Genomic DNA, 9,320 nt, shown 5'->3' on the forward strand with positions numbered 1-9,320 from the left:
TTCACTGAATGTTTCCTAGAGACAACTAGTGTCTTTTAAAAATTATTTTTTATTTCTAATTTCATAATTCAGAACTAAATTTTTCATAGAAGCAAATGTGTTGAACCATGCTGAAGTAGCTGGATATTAGTCTTCTCGTCCTAATTAAAATACTATGCATTATCTCTTAATTCAGTGGCATTTTTATAAAACATTAATCATCAGATATACTCACCACATCTTTGGACTAGCAGGAGGTGTGTTTGCCGAAAAGGATGCTCTTCTCAATCATCCCAGACATTCAGTGGCATTATTAGATCTTAAAATAGTTACCTTCGTGTGAGTGCATAAAATATGTGAAGTTTTTCTTGCTATTCAATAACGGATGGTGCTGCTAATTCCCAACATTTCATATCATATAATTTTCATTGATTATATGGATATGTTTGTTCATCTAATAAATCAGTGAACTGTTCCTGATGTTGCTGGATTTTTTGTTGCTTTGTTTTAATGATAAATATTGACTTTCTATTGTGCTATATCATGCTTTAGAGTAATAACTTAAAATACCTGTAATTTTGCACTCTTTTTAATTTTAATATAGAATACATCAAAACAGACTAAATATCCGGCAATAAAATTATGGTTATGTCAGCTGTGGCTCTTTTTTTTAATGAAATATTATATAGCAACAAAAAATAAAAAACCCTATCCTGGTAATATAGGAAAAAGCTAAAAAGGTTAATTCCAAAACACTAAAGTATGTCATTTTGGTTAGTAAATTGTTCTACAATAAGAATTGTAATAATTTTTTAAAAATTTATTAATTTAGAATCAGTTCTCATTGAGAGATTAAAGAAATAATTCATATCTTCAATATTGAAGATTCATATCTTCAACATTATGCCCCTACAATATGCTTTGAACTGCATCATTAGAAGCATACCAGGTTTTCATAAAAGGGTCATTAGAAATCAGTGGTCTGGGAAAAACTATTTGTGACTGGTTTTTAAGGATATCTGGATAATGAAGAGTTTATATTTCAGATCTTTCTGAGATAAGCATAAACAGACCTTTTCCAAATCAACTTACTATGATGAGTTTGTTCATCTCGTAGACCTGTAATACTATCCTAGCTGCACCAAAAATTCAAATCTGAATGTATATTTTCTGGTTTTTTTTCACTTTTTCTGCCAGAGATTATGAAGAAAATAATTCTGTATCTACATGAAATTAAAATTAGAGTAGTGGATTATGATTAGATTAATGGATTAGCATACTTTATGTTTCAAATAACTTTTAATGTAAAAATGTCATAGTGTTACAGGGCAGCCCTGATATAAAAGACATTCTTTTTCCCTAACAATAGCATTAATTCTTTCCTAGGTCAGATTATTAGTGGAATAGAGTCTAATACTGGAAAGAATTTTGGTTTCAGACTCTAAGATGAAAATGCTGAATTAACTCTTCTGTATGTGTTCCTAGGGCTGTGTTTAAGCCTTTTTTTTTTTTTAAAGATGTATTTATTTATACAAGAACCAGTGTGCAGGCCAGATGTGCAGGAGGGTGAGAGGATTCACCAGAGACACAGCAGGGAACAGAACAGGCAGACTAACGAAATACACTGCTGAGGGGAGCAGCAGGTGAGACAGGGTAGGCCTGCCGCACCATGTGGGATTATTGCCCGCCGGCCGGGATCAAACCCACACTGCAGAGGTTGTGGACAGCTTCACAGTGCAGTGCTAAACCACCTGCGCCACCAGGGAGGCCCCTTAAGCCTGTTTTTTAAGGAGTTGAAAATGTTATGCAATCACAAAAAATATTTTATTTTTATTTAAATTTATTTGCCTTTGTAACACATAGCTCTAGTATGATGCATGATGGGGAATTAATGATGTCTAAAATGGTACATAGGCAAAAAACCCACCTTAACACCTAAGGCAGCCGACATTCCACTTTCCCCATTTCTTTTGTGTATTCTTTTAGTGATAATCTAGGCAAAATGACTATACTTATGCTTATCTCAACCATAAAGATTTTTCCACATCAGGATATCAGAGCCTCCTTATTCTAGTCTATGGATATGTTATTTATGCCATTTTTAACCATGTCCAATGAAAGGAAGATACATCTCGTCCTTTTTTCATATTCACAGTGCTTCTGACCCCAGGTGTGTGGGTTTTCCTACACCAAGCAATTCTCCAGTTTCCACAGACACCAATTTCATGTCTCATAATTCTATTCAGTTTTGACAACTCTACCTGCAAGTTAAAGACTCATTCTCACAAGACTGCTTCCACTCCAGACATCAATCTCAAATCCCAAGTTGTCACATACATTTATGGCTGACTGGCTACAAATTAGGGTTCCCACAATCTCCCCCTCAGGTTTGATAATTTACCAGAGCAGCTTACAAAACTCAGGGAAAGGGCCTCCCTGGTGGCACAAGGGGTTAAGTCTCAGCACTATCAAGCTATTGCCAGCCACTGCAGCCTGAGTTCAATCCCGGGCCAGGGAGGTAACCCACATGGCACAGCAGACCTCGCCTGTCTCGCCCGCTGCTCCCCTCAGCAGTGTACTTCAGTACCTCCACCTGTTCTGCTCCCCACTCTGTCGCTGGTGAATCCTCTCATACACAGCCCCCACCTCTGGCCTACACCCCAACTCTTGTATTCATTAAATAAATAAAAATTAATCTTTAAAAAAGAAGTTACAAGCTTCTGATATTGTTACCTTCTACAACAGTACAATCATGTGCCAAGTAATGACACCAGTCAATTAACAAGTCATACATACTGTGATGGCACCTACTTGTAGTCTCAGTATATAATGGACTATACCATCTAAGTTTGGGTAAGTGTACTCCATGACCTTTCCAAAATCACCTGACACACTTCTCGGAATGTATCCCTGTCATTAAGCAAGGCATGATACATCAATTATTTTAATGCTTTAAGAAATATGCCACTTCCTCTGGCCACCATGGTTGTTTTTTTTTTTTTTTTTTATAGAGGCATGTTTTATTTATTTATTTGTTTGTTTGTTTTGTTTATACATGCACTGGGTACAGTCAGAAGCACGGGAGGGTGAGAGAATTCACCAGAGCCAGAGCGGGGAGCAGAGCAGGCAGAAGGACCGAAGTACACTGCTGAGGGGAGCAGCGGGCGGCAGGAGAGGTCTGCGCGCCATGTGGGACCCTCCAGTGGCCGGGGAGCAGCCGGGGATTGAACCGGCGCCGCAGAGGCCGCGGGCAGCTTCGAAACCCAGCGCTCAACCGCTGCGCCACCGGGGAGGCCCTGGCCACCATGGTTTTGATGAAGAAACTGTTGTTACTCAAATTGTTCCTTGTTGGGCCCCCTTAGTGGCAAAAGGGGTTAAGTTTCAGCACTATGAAGCTGCTAGCAGCCACTGCAGCATGAGTTCAATCCCAGGCCAGGAAGCTAACCCACGTGGCACAGCAGACCTCTTCTGTCTCTCCTGCTGTTCCCTTCAGCAGTGGAACAGTGGATCCACCTGTTCTGCTCCCCACTCTGTCTCTGGTGAATCTTCTCACCCTCCCGCACTCTGGCCTACACCCCAGCTCTTGTATACATAAATAAATAAACATTTAAAAACAACAACAACAAATTGATCCTTGTAAATATCGCATTTTTCTTCTCTAGCTGTTTTCAGAAATTTTTCTCTGATTTTTAATTTTTAGCAGTATGGCTGATGTGTGTTCATATATGAATTTCTTTGGACTTTTCTTGGAGTTTGCTGAGCATTGTGAATCTGTAGGTTTATGTCAAACCAACTTTAGGAGATTTTCAGCTCTTTCCTAAATTGTTTTTAAGAACCTCAATTTTTAAAAACTCTTTGTTAGAGATTTTGTTATATTTTTCATCATGGGTGCAGGGGGTGAAAATTTATTGGAGATCAAGTGGTGAATAGAACAGGCAGATTTATTGAAACACACTGCTAAGAGTAGCAATAGGCAAGAGAGGAGAGGTTGGTTGCACAGAGAATGAAGGTCCTGAGGCTCTATTTATACTCCAAGCATCATTGACTGGCTAGGCTGACTAGTCTTGGGTGTGTCCTGACTGATGATCTGAATTAGCGTAGGGGATCATCAGCTTTTCAAATCACCAGCTTAATGTCCAGGTTCCCAGGGCAGTTCCATCTACTCCCTTGATCCCAAACTTGCCTGCTAGGCAAGGAATAGGGCTTGGGTTTTTAAATTTAGCAAGAATATCAGGACATTTTTGAGTTCTGAAATTTCCATTTGTTTCTTTATAAGCTGTTCTTTTTGACCTCCATTCTTTTCCCCAATCAATTCCAATTAAGTATTATTTTTCATTATAGCAGTTCTTAATGAAAATTATATGTACGACTACTTTATTCCTGCATCTTCTCAGTTGTTTCTTCCTTGTATTTTCCCTTTTCCTTTACTACTTGGTGAGATTTGACCTTGTCCTCTAGCACTTTATTTCAGTCTTTGTCCAGTTCTAGCTAAGTGATAACCATCTTGCTGGGATGAATGCCCACATGAAAGGCTGCGCCAGGGCCTCCCTGGGGGAGGTTAAGACACAACCTGTGAAGGGGTTAAGACACAAGGGGTTAAGACGCAACCTGTGAAGCTTTCTGCAGCCACTGCAGCACGAGTTAGATCCCTGGCCAGGGAGCTACCCACATGGCGCAGCAGACCTCTCCTGACTCACCTGCTGCTTCCCTCAGCAGTGTGTTTCAGTGAATCTGCCTGTTCTGTTCCCTACTCTGTCTTTGTGAATCCTCTCACCCCTCCCCAACACCTCTGGCCTGTACTCTAGTTCTTGTATGCATGGATAAATAAATTCTTTTTTTAGAAAAAAAGAAAATGAAAAATTATCATGTCTTCAGAATTTTTGCTTGAGGGACCTCCCCGGTAGCACAGCGGGTTGAGCACAGCGCTGTGAAACTGTCCACAGCCTCTGCAGCGTGGGTTTGATTCCAGGCCGGCAAGGGAGATACCCACATTGTGTGGCAGACCTCTCCTGTCTCACCTGCTGCTCCCTTCAGCAGTGTATTTTGGTCCGTCTACCTGCTCTGCTTTCTGCTCTGTCTCTGGTGAATTCTCTCACCACCCCATACCTCTGGCCTGTACCCCAGTTCTTGTATAAATAAATGTTAAAAAAAAAAAAAAAGAATGTTTGCTGGACCCTAGAGTGAGTAGAATGGACTACAGAGAGCTCTGGGGTAGAGTGAAAGGACCCAACATAAACAAATACAACTTTATAGACTTAGAATTTTGAATAGAATATGGGAAAATGATGTTTTAGGAGCCACAGTTATCTAGTAATATGCAAGACAGAAAACTGGTAGGTACTTTTCAGTTAAATACAAGTGAGGTGGTATGACCTTGGGTTATGTTGATTTTGTTATTACAAAATTTGGAATTCTTTAAAAAGTAGTTTTCAAAAATTTCATCTTAATGAATGCACCAATGTGAGTTTATATAGTGATTATTAATGTATTTTTACCTCACAATTGAAGAACTTTAAAGAAACATGATTTTTGAAGATTATTTGCATCTGTTTTTTCTTTTGCTTGATTGAAAATTAAAATATTAATTTTCATCATAGTTCTCTGTAAAAGCAGATGATTTCATAACTGCTTAAATCATGTGATAATTCTTCAAGTGTTTTTGGTACTAGGGTGAGGCAATGATGTTCTGGAGGCTAAAAAAAGAATCCTAACCCTACCAAAACAAAAACATACAATAAAGTACAAACTGACCTAGAAATTTGGTTTGCATATGGATAATTCTCTGGCATTTCTCTGGGGACTTTTGTTTTTGACTGCAGGGTCATCGGAGAGGCAAGTTTAGTCATCAGTGATAGATTATAATGGAAGTATTGTAGCAACTGGAAGAACAAAGAACTCTGGCTTGAAGTCACTCTTTTACACTGAAAATGAGTTTCCTAGCTGAGATTGCTCAGTCACAAGCAGATTGTTGAAAAGTTTCTCCAAGTTCCAATATTTTGAAATGGCTCATGAGCACCCACAAGTACTTCTACCAAAAAAAAAAAAATCATCCCCTAAGTGTTATATCTATATGAAGGCTCATGAGAGGATCTCACATCATCTTTGAGGCAATGAAAATAGAGTAATTAGAATTAGGTGGTTTGTAATTAGTAGTAGTTAATTTGGATACATTTCTAACTTATTCTAAGAACTTTACATTTATTCACTCTGTGTAAAAATCTCATGAACATCATAATATTCTTTCTACTATTTATGAAGTATGCAACCACAAAACAGGAATTCACCTGTTTATGTATAATTCTATACATAAAAAATGTACAATGTCTATAAATGTCATCACCCGGCTGCTCAAGCCCCTAACATAGGTATCATGTTTGATTATTTTCTTCCTTCTATTCCACACCTAACACATTATCAAATTCTTTTAAGTCTCTTTTCCAAAATCTTCTGAAATCACTACTTTTCACCTATACTGCTTCCAGGTCAGTTTTCAACTTCATGTGCCACCTCATCTACTAAAATAGCCTTCCAACTTGCTCACTGCTTCTCCTATTTCCCCCTTCTGACAACACTTTATTTATTATATAGTAGATAGGAAGTTGCTTTAAAAATGTAAATATAATTTGATACGTCTTAGCTGAATGTCCACCAATACATTTCCACCCTAGAATAAAATGGAAACTCTCTTTATAGCCCTATATAGGACTACACTCCCCATCTGACCTACTTCTCATAACTAGTTTACTTAGTTCACTTCACTTAAAACATACTGGTTTTCTCATACTTCCTCAGATTTAGTTTTATTCTTATGGTCTTTTTGCCTGTGTTACTTTTGTGCAGATTGCTCAAAGTAGCTTTCTCATGCATGTCACTGAGACCTTCAAATGCCATCTCCTGAGGGGTCTCCCTAGACTACACCACTGAAAATAAACCATCTTCCTCCTCTATTTATTTCATTTTTTAAATAGCATTTCACACTACTCTTGTTACAGGGCAGGGAGAGGGACACCCCAGACCCGCAAACCTGCCTGCTCTAAATAGGTTCAGCCATCCACCACAACAACACAAAACACATGAGACTTTAATGAAAAGGAACTTTAATACAATTAGTAAACAATACAGGAAAGGCAAAGAATATAGTTTTTAAATCAAGCATCCAAAGTTACCCATCCCCTCATGGGTAAAACTTCATTCAAATGGGATTGGCCCAGAGCAAGGCCACAAAGCCTGCCACAAGTCCAAAGCACCTTCCAGTGTGGACCCACAGAAAAGGATCAGAACAACCAGACAAGTCTGGGAGGAAAAGAGCAAAGTCAAAATCAAGACAAAACCCACCATTGTCACCTCCCCATGAGTCTCACCCATATCTGTTTCAACCAGTCCAAGACCAAAAGACAGTGCATTTTCTTCCCGCGTCTCTCCTCTTCATGTGCCTCCTCCAGGTCTCCTTCTGGCTCTCCATCCTGCTTCCTTCCTTCCTCAGTCTCCTCTCCAGCTTCTCTCCCTGCTCAGCTCCACCCTCCTTTCTAGTGGGGCAGAAAACCTGGAACCTCCCCCCTTCCTGGGGACCACCCTTGTTACACTCTCTTTTCTGTTTGTGTATTTACTTCTGTTTTTCCACTGGAATGTAAATTATGTGGTTGAGGACAAGCACTTGGGTTGATTTGTTTATTATTGTATCCCCAAATGTAGAATATGCGTGACTCTTAATAGGTACTCAAATATTTGTTGAATGAGTGACTTGTGAAAAAGGGTCTTTAATTTTTTTATTTTCTTGTCTTTTCCATAACTTTGTAGAGGGATAGTCAAAGAGTTGTGGAGTTTATCAATGCCTATCAAACAGCTACTTAAACTGAAAAAACTCACACAAAGTCAGGTTGCTCCATTTGTGACTATTTCCTCTAGCTTTCCTCTTTATTCATGTTCTGGGGACAGGATGGCCTGAGAATAATAATTCAAATAAAGCTGAATTTTAAAATAACTTGTTCTGTTTAGGCTGTTAGATGTTAAGAGAGATTCAAAATGCTTTAAAGTTTGGGGATATGAGACATGCATAGGAGAAACACCCAAAAGACATTTCAAAGACAACAAAGAAGTAAGCCAGTGATAACATTAAGAGAAAAAAAAATCAGACTATTGGATACATTCCTTCTTCTGTTGGTTTATATAGAAGCAAAGCTTAAAAGTGACAGGAATTTGGAGTGGAAGAAAATCAATGTCAAACAATGTTTATTAGCCAACACTCAAATATTAGATGATAAATAGCATTTTGGGTGTCCGATTTATTGGCAGTGATAGAGCGTCAAGGGCAAATGGGTTGTGTCTTAACGCTCTCTCTGACGTTATATCTTATCTACGTCAAGTCTTCAGCTCCTGATTAGCTGCATATTTCTGGTGGGTGATTTCTCTAATCAGCTTCTCCTTTCACAGTGTTAAAAACATTTTGAGATTTCTTTTACTGTTTGTTACAAACCCTCTGCCTATTAGTAATCTATATCCTTACGGGATTGTCGTATTAAGCTTGATAATGCTGGTGAAATGTTTAGGATTGTGCTGAGCGTTCGTTCTATAAATCAATAAATATCATCATTATTATAAAAGAAATCTAACTGACCAAAAAAAAAAAAAAGACGAAATCTCGATCTCTTCCACATGTAGTCTGGAAACAGGCAGGGCAGTAGCCAGGGGCGGTCCAGAAACCTTGCCCAAATTGACGAGATTACCAACCGCTTATCGCCTTAAAATCGACCCAGGCTTGGCTCCCGGGCTCCCCACCAGCGCCGGCCGGGCTAGATTCCCGGAAGGTAAACACATCAGAAGAGGGCGGGGCAGAAGGCGGGTTCGGGCTGGCTGAATGGCCAGTTAAAAGTGATTGGCAGCTGCCATGTCCACGTGCTTTGCGCTTCGAAGCAGCTGTCGCGAGAATTCGATGTAAACAGACCAGTCCCCCTGTCCTCCGACTTCCCACCGGAGCCGCTCAGGTGAGGCGGGCAGGAGTTTGGTGCCCGGTGCTTTTTGACAGAGTCAAGCAGATACTCTCTGCAGCGGAAAAGAAACATGTCCGCAACTCCTCCCCACCTGCCTGCGTTCGCAACCGAACCTGACAGCTCGTCTGCACCCGAACTTACAGACTGTTGTGTTTTCCCTGGAGCGCGAGCGGATTGGCTACATTCGGGAGGCGGGTCCGCCTCCTCTCCTTGCTGGTTGGCGCAGCTGGCCTCCAAGGGCGGTGCCCGGTCGTAGCCAGTTTGCTCCTGGGATTGGCTAGTCAGGTAGTTCCGCTGAGGCGTGGTAGGAAGTGGTAGCTGTCAGTCACGAGGGGAGACTCCAAACAGTGAGCC

Source organism: Talpa europaea (genome assembly GCF_964194135.1).
Source record: "Talpa europaea genome assembly, chromosome: 7".
In the NCBI taxonomy this organism is placed as follows: Eukaryota; Metazoa; Chordata; class Mammalia; order Eulipotyphla; family Talpidae; genus Talpa; species Talpa europaea.